General features: G+C 41.8%; 1 protein-coding gene across 1 annotated transcript in view; it reads left to right on the top strand.

Moving 5' to 3' along the window:
* Positions 1-12,075, top strand: part of MYCBP2 (MYC binding protein 2) — a gene marked incomplete in the record, with an annotated part of 1,460,675 nt that overhangs the window by 293,870 nt on the left and 1,154,730 nt on the right.

Genomic DNA, 12,075 nt, shown 5'->3' on the forward strand with positions numbered 1-12,075 from the left:
ATATATAATATTTAAAATATCTGTTAGTGGAAAGGGGCACATCTCTGCATGCCTTACTAAAAAAGTTATTCTGCGAACAGGAATGTGCATTGTTCCAGTAAATATAATCTATTTTACAATACCATCTGAAGCTTGACATGACAAATCATTTATGATGTTATAAAATCATCTTCTGTTGAATACTCTATTTAATATGCATTTTTGGAATAGAAAACCCCCCAAAAAAACTATTCCACTGTGTATACTATATATAGGCCAAATGTTATTATAATTCATACTCCTTTTAACATTTTTGTTTGCTGCCTCTAACACCCCCTGAATAAAGCATTTGTGTTTTCTTTCATGTAATTAGCAAGAGTCCATGAGCTAGTGACGTATGGGATATACATTCCTACCAGGAGGGGCAAAGTTTCCCAAACCTCAAAATGCCTATTAATACACCCCTCACCACACCCACAAATCAGTTTTACAAACTTTGCCTCCCGTGGAGGTGGTGAAGTAAGTTTGTGCTAGATTCTACGTTGATATGCGCTTCGCAGCAGGCTGGAGCCCGGTTTTCCTCTCAGTGTGCAGTGAATGTCAGAGGGATGTGAAGAGAGTATTGCCTATTTGAATTCAATGGTCTCCTTCTACGGGATCTATTTCATAGGTTCTCTGTTATCGGTCGTAGAGATTAATCTCTTACCTCCCTTTTCAGATCGACGATATACTCTTATATACCATTACCTCTACTGATTCTCGTTTCAGTACTGGTTTGGCTTTCTACTACATGTAGATGAGTGTCCTGGGGTAAGTAAGTCTTATTTTTTTGTGACACTCTAAGCTATGGTTGGGCACTTTTATATAAAGTTCTAAATATATGTGTTTAAACATTTATTTGCCTTGATTCAGGATGATCAATATTCCTTATTTCAGACGGTCAGTTTCATTATTTGGGATAATGCATATGAATAAATCATTTTTTCTTACCTTAAAATTGACTTTTTTCCCTGTGGGCTGTTAGGCTCGCGGGGGCTGAAAATGCTTCATTTTATAGTCATATTCTTGGTGCAGACTTTTTTGTCGCAAAAGATTTTCTTTGTCATTTCCGGCGTCATACTTGTCGCCAGAAGTTGTTCGTGTTTGCGTCATTTTTTTGACGTTTTGCGCCAAAAATGTCGGTGTCACCGGATGTGGCGTCATTCTTGGCGCCAAAAGCATTTAGGCGCCAATAATGTGGGCGTCTTTTTTGGCGCTAAAAAATGTGGGTGTCATTATTGTCTCCACCTTTTTTTCACATTATTTAAGTCTCATTTCTCCAACATAGGTGTGTCCGGTCCACGGCGTCATCCTTACTTGTGGGATATTCTCTTCCCCAACAGGAAATGGCAAAGAGCCCAGCAAAGCTGGTCACATGATCCCTCCTAGGCTCCGCCTACCACAGTCATTCTCTTTGCCGTTGTACAGGCAACATCTCCACGGAGATGGCTTAGAGTTTTTTAGTGTTTAACTGTAGTTTTTATTATTCAATCAAGAGTTTGTTATTTTGAAATAGTGCTGGTATGTACTATTTACTCAGAAACAGAAAAGAGATGAAGATTTCTGTTTGTATGAGGAAAATGATTTTAGCAACCGTCACTAAAATCCATGGCTGTTCCACACAGGACTGTTGAGAGCAATTAACTTCAGTTGGGGGAACAGTGAGCAGTCTCTTGCTGCTTGAGGTATGACACATTCTAACAAGACGATGTAATGCTGGAAGCTGTCATTTTCCCTCTGGGATCCGGTAAGCCATGTTTATTACGATTGTAAATAAGGGCTTCAAAAAGGGCTTATTAAGACTGTAGACTTTTTTTGGGCTAAATCGATTGATTATTAACACATATTTAGCCTTGAGGAATCATTTTATCTGGGTATTTTGATATAATAATATCGGCAGGCACTGTTTTAGACACCTTATTCTTTAGGGGCTTTCCCAAAGCATAGGCAGAGCCTCATTTTCGCGCCGGTGTTGCGCACTTGTTTTTGAGAGGCATGGCATGCAGTCGCATGTGAGAGGAGCTCTGATACTTAGAAAAGACTTTCTGAAGGCGTCATTTGGTATCGTATTCCCCTTGGGGCTTGGTTGGGTCTCAGCAAAGCAGATACCAGGGACTGTAAAGGGGTTAAAGTTCAAAACGGCTCCGGTTCCGTTATTTTAAGGGTTAAAGCTTCCAAATTTGGTGTGCAATACTTTTAAGGCTTTAAGACACTGTGGTGAAAATTTGGTGAATTTTGAACAATTCCTTCATGTTTTTTCTCATTTGCAGTAATAAAGTGTGTTCAGTTTAAAATTTAAAGTGACAGTAACGGTTTTATTTTAAAACGTTTTTTGTACTTGTTATCAAGTTTATGCCTGTTTAACATGTCTGAACTACCAGATAGACTGTGTTCTGAATGTGGGGAAGCCAGAATTCCTATTCATTTAAATAAATGTGATTTATGTGACAATGACAATGATGCCCAAGATGATTCCTCAAGTGAGGGGAGTAAGCATGGTACTGCATCATTCCCTCCTTCGTCTACACGAGTCTTGCCCACTCAGGAGGCCCCTAGTACATCTAGCGCGCCAATACTCCTTACTATGCAACAATTAACGGCTGTAATGGATAATTCTGTCAAAAACATTTTAGCCAAAATGAACCCTTATCAGCGTAAGCGCGACTGCTCTGTTTTAGATACTGAAGAGCATGACGACGCTGATATTAATATTTCTGAAGGGCCCCTAACTCAGTCTGATGGGGCCAGGGAGGTTTTGTCTGAGGGAGAAATTACTGATTCAGGGAACATTTCTCAACAAGCTGAACCTGATGTGATTGCATTTAAATTTAAGTTGGAACATCTCCGCATTCTGCTTAAGGAGGTATTATCCACTCTGGATGATTGTGACAAGTTGGTCATCCCAGAGAAACTATGTAAAATGGACAAGTTCCTAGAGGTGCCGGGGCTCCCAGAAGCTTTTCCTATACCCAAGCGGGTGGCGGACATTGTTAATAAAGAATGGGAAAGGCCCGGTATTCCTTTCGTCCCTCCCCCCATATTTAAAAAATTGTTTCCTATGGTCGACCCCAGAAAGGACTTATGGCAGACAGTCCCCAAGGTCGAGGGAGCGGTTTCCACTTTAAACAAACGCACCACTATACCCATAGAGGATAGTTGTGCTTTCAAAGATCCTATGGATAAAAAATTAGAAGGTTTGCTTAAAAAGATGTTTGTTCAGCAGGGTTACCTTCTACAACCAATTTCATGCATTGTCCCTGTCGCTACAGCCGCATGTTTCTGGTTCGATGAGCTGATAAAGGCGGTCGACAGTGATTCTCCTCCTTATGAGGAGATTATGGACAGAATCAATGCTCTCAAATTGGCTAATTCTTTCACCCTAGACGCCACTTTGCAATTGGCTAGGTTAGCGGCTAAGAATTCTGGGTTTGCTATTGTGGCGCGCAGAGCGCTTTGGTTGAAATCTTGGTCGGCTGATGCGTCTTCCAAGAACAAGCTACTTAACATTCCTTTCAAGGGGAAAACGCTGTTTGGCCCTGACTTGAAAGAGATTATCTCGGATATCACTGGGGGTAAGGGCCACGCCCTTCCTCAGGATCGGCCTTTCAAGGCAAAAAATAAACCTAATTTTCGTCCCTTTCGTAGAAACGGACCAGCCCAAAGTGCTACGTCCTCTAAGCAAGAGGGTAATACTTCTCAAGCCAAGCCAGCTTGGAGACCAATGCAAGGCTGGAACAAGGGAAAGCAGGCCAAGAAACCTGCCACTGCTACCAAGACAGCATGAAATGTTGGCCCCCGATCCGGGACCGGATCTGGTGGGGGGCAGACTCTCTCTCTTCGCTCAGGCTTGGGCAAGAGATGTTCTGGATCCTTGGGCGCTAGAAATAGTCTCCCAAGGTTATCTTCTGGAATTCAAGGGACTTCCCCCAAGGGGGAGGTTCCACAGGTCTCAGTTGTCTTCAGACCACATAAAAAGACAGGCATTCTTACATTGTGTAGAAGACCTGTTAAAAATGGGAGTGATTCATCCCGTTCCATTAAGAGAACAAGGGATGGGGTTCTACTCCAATCTGTTTATAGTTCCCAAAAAAGAGGGAACGATCAGACCAATCTTAGATCTCAAGATCTTAAACAAGTTTCTCAAGGTTCCATCGTTCAAGATGGAAACCATTCGAACTATTCTTCCTTCCATCCAGGAAGGTCAATTCATGACCACGGTGGATTTAAAGGATGCGTATCTACATATTCCTATCCACAAGGAACATCATCGGTTCCTGAGGTTCGCATTCCTGGACAAACATTACCAGTTCGTGGCGCTTCCTTTCGGATTAGCCACTGCTCCAAGGATTTTCACAAAGGTACTAGGGTCCCTTCTAGCTGTGCTAAGACCAAGGGGCATTGCTGTAGTACCTTACTTGGACGACATTCTGATTCAAGCGTCGTCCCTTCCTCAAGCAAAGGCTCACACGGACATTGTCCTGGCCTTTCTCAGATCTCACGGATGGAAAGTGAACGTGGAAAAGAGTTCTCTATCTCCGTCAACAAGGGTTCCCTTCTTGGGAACAATAATAGACTCCTTAGAAATGAGGATTTTTCTGACAGAGGCCAGAAAAACAAAACTTCTAGACTCTTGTCGGATAGTTCATTCCGTTCCTCTTCCTTCCATAGCTCAGTGCATGGAAGTGATCGGGTTGATGGTAGCGGCAATGGACATAGTTCCTTTTGCACGCATTCATCTAAGACCATTACAACTGTGCATGCTCAGTCAGTGGAATGGGGACTATACAGACTTGTCTCCGAAGATACAAGTAAATCAGAGGACCAGAGACTCACTCCGTTGGTGGCTGTCCCTGGACAACCTGTCACGAGGGATGACATTCCGCAGACCAGAGTGGGTCATTGTCACGACCGACGCCAGTCTGATGGGCTGGGGCGCGGTCTGGGGATCCCTGAAAGCTCAGGGTCTTTGGTCTCGGGAAGAATCTCTTCTACCGATAAATATTCTGGAACTGAGAGCGATATTCAATGCTCTCAAGGCTTGGCCTCAGCTAGCGAGGGCCAAGTTCATACCGTTTCAATCAGACAACATGACAACTGTTGCGTACATCAACCATCAGGGGGGAACAAGGAGTTCCCTGGCGATGGAAGAAGTGACCAAAATCATTCTATGGGTGGAGTCTCACTCCTGCCACCTGTCTGCTATCCACATCCCAGGAGTGGAAAATTGGGAAGCGGATTTTCTGAGTCGTCAGACATTGCATCCGGGGGAGTGGGAACTCCATCCGGAAATCTTTGCCCAAGTCACTCAGCTGTGGGGCATTCCAGACATGGATCTGATGGCCTCTCGTCAGAACTTCAAAGTTCCTTGCTACGGGTCCAGATCCAGGGATCCCAAGGCGGCTCTAGTGGATGCACTAGTAGCACCTTGGACCTTCAAACTAGCTTATGTGTTCCCGCCGTTTCCTCTCATCCCCAGGCTGGTAGCCAGGATCAATCAGGAGAGGGCGTCGGTGATCTTGATAGCTCCTGCGTGGCCACGCAGGACTTGGTACGCAGATCTGGTGAATATGTCATCGGCTCCTCCTTGGAAGCTACCTTTGAGACGAGACCTTCTTGTTCAGGGTCCGTTCGAACATCCGAATCTGGTTTCACTCCAGCTGACTGCTTGGAGATTGAACGCTTGATCTTATCGAAGCGAGGATTCTCAGATTCTGTTATCGATACTCTTGTTCAGGCCAGAAAGCCTGTAACTAGAAAGATTTACCACAAAATTTGGAAAAAATATATCTGTTGGTGTGAATCTAAAGGATTCCCTTGGGACAAGGTTAAGATTCCTAGGATTCTATCCTTCCTTCAAGAAGGATTGGAAAAAGGATTTTCTGCAAGTTCCCTGAAGGGACAGATTTCTGCCTTGTCTGTGTTACTTCACAAAAAGCTGGCCGCTGTGCCAGATGTTCAAGCCTTTGTTCAGGCTCTGGTTAGAATTAAGCCTGTTTACAAACCTTTGACTCCTCCTTGGAGTCTCAATTTAGTTCTTTCAGTTCTTCAGGGGGTTCCGTTTGAACCCTTGCATTCCGTTGATATTAAGTTATTATCTTGGAAAGTTTTGTTTTTAGTTGCAATTTCTTCTGCTAGAAGAGTTTCAGAATTATCTGCTCTGCAGTGTTCTCCTCCTTATCTGGTGTTCCATGCAGATAAGGTGGTTTTACGTACTAAACCTGGTTTTCTTCCAAAAGTTGTTTCTAACAAAAACATTAACCAGGAGATTATCGTACCTTCTCTGTGTCCGAAACCAGTTTCAAAGAAGGAACGTTTGTTGCACAATTTGGATGTTGTTCGCGCTCTAAAATTCTATTTAGATGCTACAAAGGATTTTAGACAAACATCTTCCTTGTTTGTTGTTTATTCCGGTAAAAGGAGAGGTCAAAAAGCAACTTCTACCTCTCTCTCTTTTTGGATTAAAAGCATCATCAGATTGGCTTACGAGACTGCCGGACGGCAGCCTCCCGAAAGAATCACAGCTCATTCCACTAGGGCTGTGGCTTCCACATGGGCCTTCAAGAACGAGGCTTCTGTTGATCAGATATGTAGGGCAGCGACTTGGTCTTCACTGCACACTTTTACCAAATTTTACAAGTTTGATACTTTTGCTTCTTCTGAGGCTATTTTTGGGAGAAAGGTTTTGCAAGCCGTGGTGCCTTCCATTTAGGTGACCTGATTTGCTCCCTCCCTTCATCCGTGTCCTAAAGCTTTGGTATTGGTTCCCACAAGTAAGGATGACGCCGTGGACCGGACACACCAATGTTGGAGAAAACAGAATTTATGTTTACCTGATAAATTACTTTCTCCAACGGTGTGTCCGGTCCACGGCCCGCCCTGGTTTTTTTAATCAGGTCTGATAATTTATTTTCTTTAACTACAGTCACCACGGTACCATATGGTTTCTCCTATGCAAATATTCCTCCTTAACGTCGGTCGAATGACTGGGGTAGGCGGAGCCTAGGAGGGATCATGTGACCAGCTTTGCTGGGCTCTTTGCCATTTCCTGTTGGGGAAGAGAATATCCCACAAGTAAGGATGACGCCGTGGACCGGACACACCGTTGGAGAAAGTAATTTATCAGGTAAACATAAATTCTGTTTTTTCATTTGCTTCTGGTTGCTAGAGGCTTGTTAATTGGCATTTTTTCCCATTCCTGAAACTGTCTTTTAAGGAATTTGATAGATTTTGCTTTATATGTTTTTTCTCTTACATATTGCAAGATGTCTCAGATTGACCCTGGATCAGAAGCTACTTCTGGAAAAACGCTGCCTGATGCTGGTTCTACCAAAGTTAAGTGTATTTGCTGTAAACTTGTGGTAACTGTTCCTCCGGCTGTAGTTTGAGATGAATGTCATGATAAGCTTGCTAATGCAGATAGTATTTCCATTAGTAATATTCCATTACCTGTTGCTGTTCCATCAACATCTAATACTCAGGATGTTCCAGTTAATATAAGAGATTTTGTTTCTAAATCTATTAGGAAGGCTATGTCTGTTATTCCTCCTTCCAGTAAACGTAAAAGGTCTTTTAAAACTTCACATTTTTCAGATGAATTTTTAAATGAACATCATCATTCTGATTTGTCTGTTTCTGATGATGATTTTTCTGGTTCAGAGGATTTGACACTGATAAATCTTCATATTTATTTAAAATGGAATTTATTCGTTCTTTACTTAAAGAAGTTTTAATCGCATTAGAGATGGAGGTATCTAGTCCTCTTGATACTAAATCTACTAAGCGTTTAAATTCGGTTTTTAAACCTCCTTTAGTTATTCCGGAAGTTTTTCCTGTCCCTGATGCTATTTCTGAAGTAATTTCTAGGGAATGGAATAATCTGGGTAATTCATTTACTCCTTCTAAAAGGTTTAAGAAATTGTATCCTGTGCCATCTGACAGATTAGAGTTTTGGGACAAAATCCCTAAAGTTGATGGGGCTATCTCTACTCTCGCTAAACGTACTACTATTCCTACGGCAGATGGTACTTCATTTAAGGATCCTTTAGATAGGAAAATTGAATCCTTTCTAAGGAAAGCTTATTTATGTTCAGGTAATCTTCTTAGGCCTGCTATTTCTTTGGCTGATGTTGCGGCAGCTTCCACTTTTTGGTTGGAGGCTTTGGCACAACAAGTGTCAGATCATAATACTCATAGCATTGTTAAACTTCTTCAACATGCTAATAACTTTATTTGTGATGCCATTTTTGATATCATTAGAGTTGATGTCAGGTATATGTCTTTAGCTATTTTAGCTAGAAGAGCTTTATGGCTTAAAACTTGGAATGCAGATATGTCTTCTAAGTCAACTTTGCTTTCCCTTTCTTTCCAAGGTAATAAATTGTTTGGTTCCCAGTTGGATTCTATTGTTTCAACTGTTACTGGGGGGAAAGGAACTTTTTTACCTCAGGATAAAAAAATCTAAAGGTAAATATAGGGCTGCTAATCGTTTTCGTTCCTTTCGTCAGAATAAGGAACAGAAGCCTGATCCTTCCCCTAAAGGAACGGTTTCTGTTTGGAAACCATCTCCAGTCTGGAATAAATCCAAGCCTTTTCAGAAAGCCAAAGCCAGCTCCCAAGTCCACATGAAGGTGCGGCCCTCATTCCAGCACAGCTGGTAGGGGGCAGATTACGATTTTTCAAAGAAATTTGGATCAATTCGATTCACAGTCTTTGGATTCAAAACATTGTTTCACAAGGGTACAGAATAGGTTTCAAGGTAAGGCCTCCTGCAAGAAGATTTTTTCTTTCTCGCATTCCAATAAACCCAGTGAAGGCTCAAGCATTTCTGAAATGTGTTTCAGATCTAGAGTTGGCTGGAGTAATTGTGCCAGTTCCATTTCTGGAACAGGGTCTGGGGTTTTACTCAAATCTATTCATTGTACCAAAGAAGGAGAATTCCTTCAGACCAGTTCTGGATTTAAAAATATTGAATCGTTATGTAAGGATACCAACATTCAAAATGGTAACTATAAGGACTATTCTGCCTTTTGTTCAGCAAGGGCATTATATGTCCACAATAGATTTACAGGATGCATATTTGCATATTCCGATTCATCCAGTTCACTTTCATTTTCTGAGATTCTCTTTTCTAGACAAGCATTACCAGTTTGTGGCTCTGCCGTTCGGCCTAGCAACAGCTCCAAGGATTTTTTCAAAGGTTCTCGGTGCCCTTCTATCTGTAATCAGAGAACAGGGTATTGTGGTATTTCCTTATTTGGACGATATCTTGGTACTTGCTCAGTCTTCACATTTAGCAGAATTTCATACGAATCGACTTGTGTCGTTTCTTCAAGAACATGGTTGGAGGATCAATTTACCAAAGAGTTCTTTGATTCCTCAGACAAGGGTAACCTTTTTAGGTTTCCAAATAGATTCAGTGTCCATGACTTTGTCTCTGACGGACAAGAGACGTCTGATATTGGTTTCAGCTTGTCAAAACCTTCAGTCTCAATCATTCCCTTCGGTAGCCCTATGCATGGAAATTCTAGGTCTTATGACTGCTGCATCGGACGCGATCCCCTTTGCTCGTTTTCACATGCGACCTCTTCAGCTTTGTATGCTGAACCAGTGGTGCAGGGATTATACAAAGATATCACAGTTAATATCTTTAAATCCGATTGTACGACACTCTCTGACGTGGTGGACAGATCACCATCGTTTAGTTCAAGGGGCTTCTTTTGTTCTTCCAACCTGGACTGTGATCTCAACAGATGCGAGTCTGACAGGTTGGGGAGCTGTATGGGGGTCTCTGACAGCGCAGGGGGTTTGGGAATCTCAGGAGGCGAGATTACCAATCAATATTTTGGAACTCTGTGCGATTTTCAGAGCTCTTCAGTTGTGGCCTCTTCTGAAGAGAGAATCGTTCATTTGTTTTCAGACGGACAATGTCACAACCATGGCATATGTCAATCATCAAGGGGGGACTCACAGTCCTCTGGCTATGAAAGAAGTATCTTGGATACTTGTATGGGCGGAATCCAGCTCCTGTCTAATCTCTGCGGTTCACATCCCAGGTATAGACAATTGGGAAGCGGATTATCTCAGTCGCCAGACGTTACATCCGGGCGAATGGTCTCTTCACCCAGAGGTATTTCTTCAGATTGTTCAAATCTGGGGACTTCCAGAAATAGATCTGATGGCCTCTCATCTAAACAAGAATCTTCCCAGGTATCTGTCCAGATCCAGGGATCCTCAGGCGGAGGCAGTGGATGCATTGTCACTTCCTTGGAAGTATCATCCTGCCTATATCTTTCCGCCTCTAGTTCTTCTTCCAAGAGTGATCTCCAAGATTCTAAAAGAGCGTTAGTTTGTTCTGCTGGTGGCTCCAGCATGGCCTCACAGGTTTTGGTATGCGGATCTTGTTCGGATGGCTACTTGCCAACCTTGGACTCTTCCGTTAAGACCAGACCTTCTATCTCAAGGTCCTTTTTTCCATCAGGATCTCAAATCATTAAATTTGAAGGTATGGAGATTGAACGCTTGATTCTCAGTCATAGAGGTTTCTCTGACTCCGTAATTAATACTATGTTACAGGCTCGTAAATCTGTCTAGGAAGATATATTATCGAGTGTGGAAGACTTACATTTCTTGGTGTTCTTCTCATCAATTTTCCTGGCATTCTTTTAGAATTCCTAGAATTTTACAGTTTCTTCAGGATGGTCTGGATAAAGGTTTGTCTGCAAGTTCCTTGAAAGGATAAATTTCTGCTCTTTCTGTGCTGTTTCACAGAAAGATTGCTAATCTTCCTGATATTCATTGTTTTGTACAAGCTTTGGTTCGTATAAAACCTGTCATTAAGTCAATCTCTCCTCCTTGGAGTTTGAATTTGGTTCTGGGGGCTTTACAAGCTCCTCCGTTTGAACCTATGCATTCTCTGGATATTAAATTACTTTCTTGGAAAGTGTTGTTCCTTTTGGCCATCTCTTCTGCTAGAAGAGTTTCTGAGTTATCTTCTCTTTCTTGTGAATCTCCTTTTCTGATTTTTCATCAGGATAAGGCGGTGTTGCGGACTTCATTTCAATTTTTACCTAAAGTTGTGAATTCTAACAACATTAGTAGAGAAATTGTGGTTCCTTCATTGTGTCCTAATCCTAAGAATTCTAAGGAAAGATCGTTACATTCTTTGGATGTAGTTAGAGCTTTGAAATATTATGTTGAAGCTACTAAAGATTTCCGAAAGACTTCTAGTCTATTTGTTATCTTTTCTGGTTCCAGGAAAGGTCAGAAGGCCTCTGCCATTTCTTTGGCGTCTTGGTTAAAGTCTTTGATTCTTCATGCTTATGTCGAGTCGGGTAAAACTCCGCCTCAAAGGATTACAGCTCATTCTACTAGGTCAGTTTCTACTTCCTGGGCGTTTATGAATGAAGCTTCGGTTGATCAGATTTGCAAAGCAGCAACTTGGTCTTCTTTGCATACTTTTACTAAATTCTACCATTTTTATGTGTTTTCTTCTTCTGAAGCAGTTTTTGGTAGAAAAGTACTTCAGGCAGCTGTTTCAGTTTGATTCTTCTGCTTATAATTTCAGTTTTTTTCATTATAAGATTAAAACTTTATTTTGGAGTGTGGATTATTTTTCAGCGGAATTGGCTGTCTTTATTTTATCCCTCCCTCTCTAGTGACTCTTGCGTGGAAGTTCCACATCTTGGGTATTTATTATCCCATACGTCACTAGCTCATGGACTCTTGCTAATTACATGAAAGAAAACATAATTTATGTAAGAACTTACCTGATAAATTCATTTCTTTCATATTAGCAAGAGTCCATGAGGCCCACCCTTTTTTTTTGTGGGGGTTATGATTTTTTGTATAAAGCACAATTATTCCAATTCCTTATTTTTTATGCTTTTGCACTTTTTCTTATCACCCCACTTCTTGGCTATTCGTTAAACTGATTTGTGGGTGTGGTGAGGGGTGTATTTATAGGCATTTTGAGGTTTGGGAAACTTTGCCCCTCCTGGTAGGAATGTATATCCCATACGTCACTAGCTCATGGACTCTTGCTAATATGAAAGAAATGAA

The sequence above is a fragment of the Bombina bombina genome, chromosome 3 (genome assembly GCF_027579735.1).
Source record: "Bombina bombina isolate aBomBom1 chromosome 3, aBomBom1.pri, whole genome shotgun sequence".
Lineage (NCBI taxonomy): Eukaryota > Metazoa > Chordata > Amphibia > Anura > Bombinatoridae > Bombina > Bombina bombina.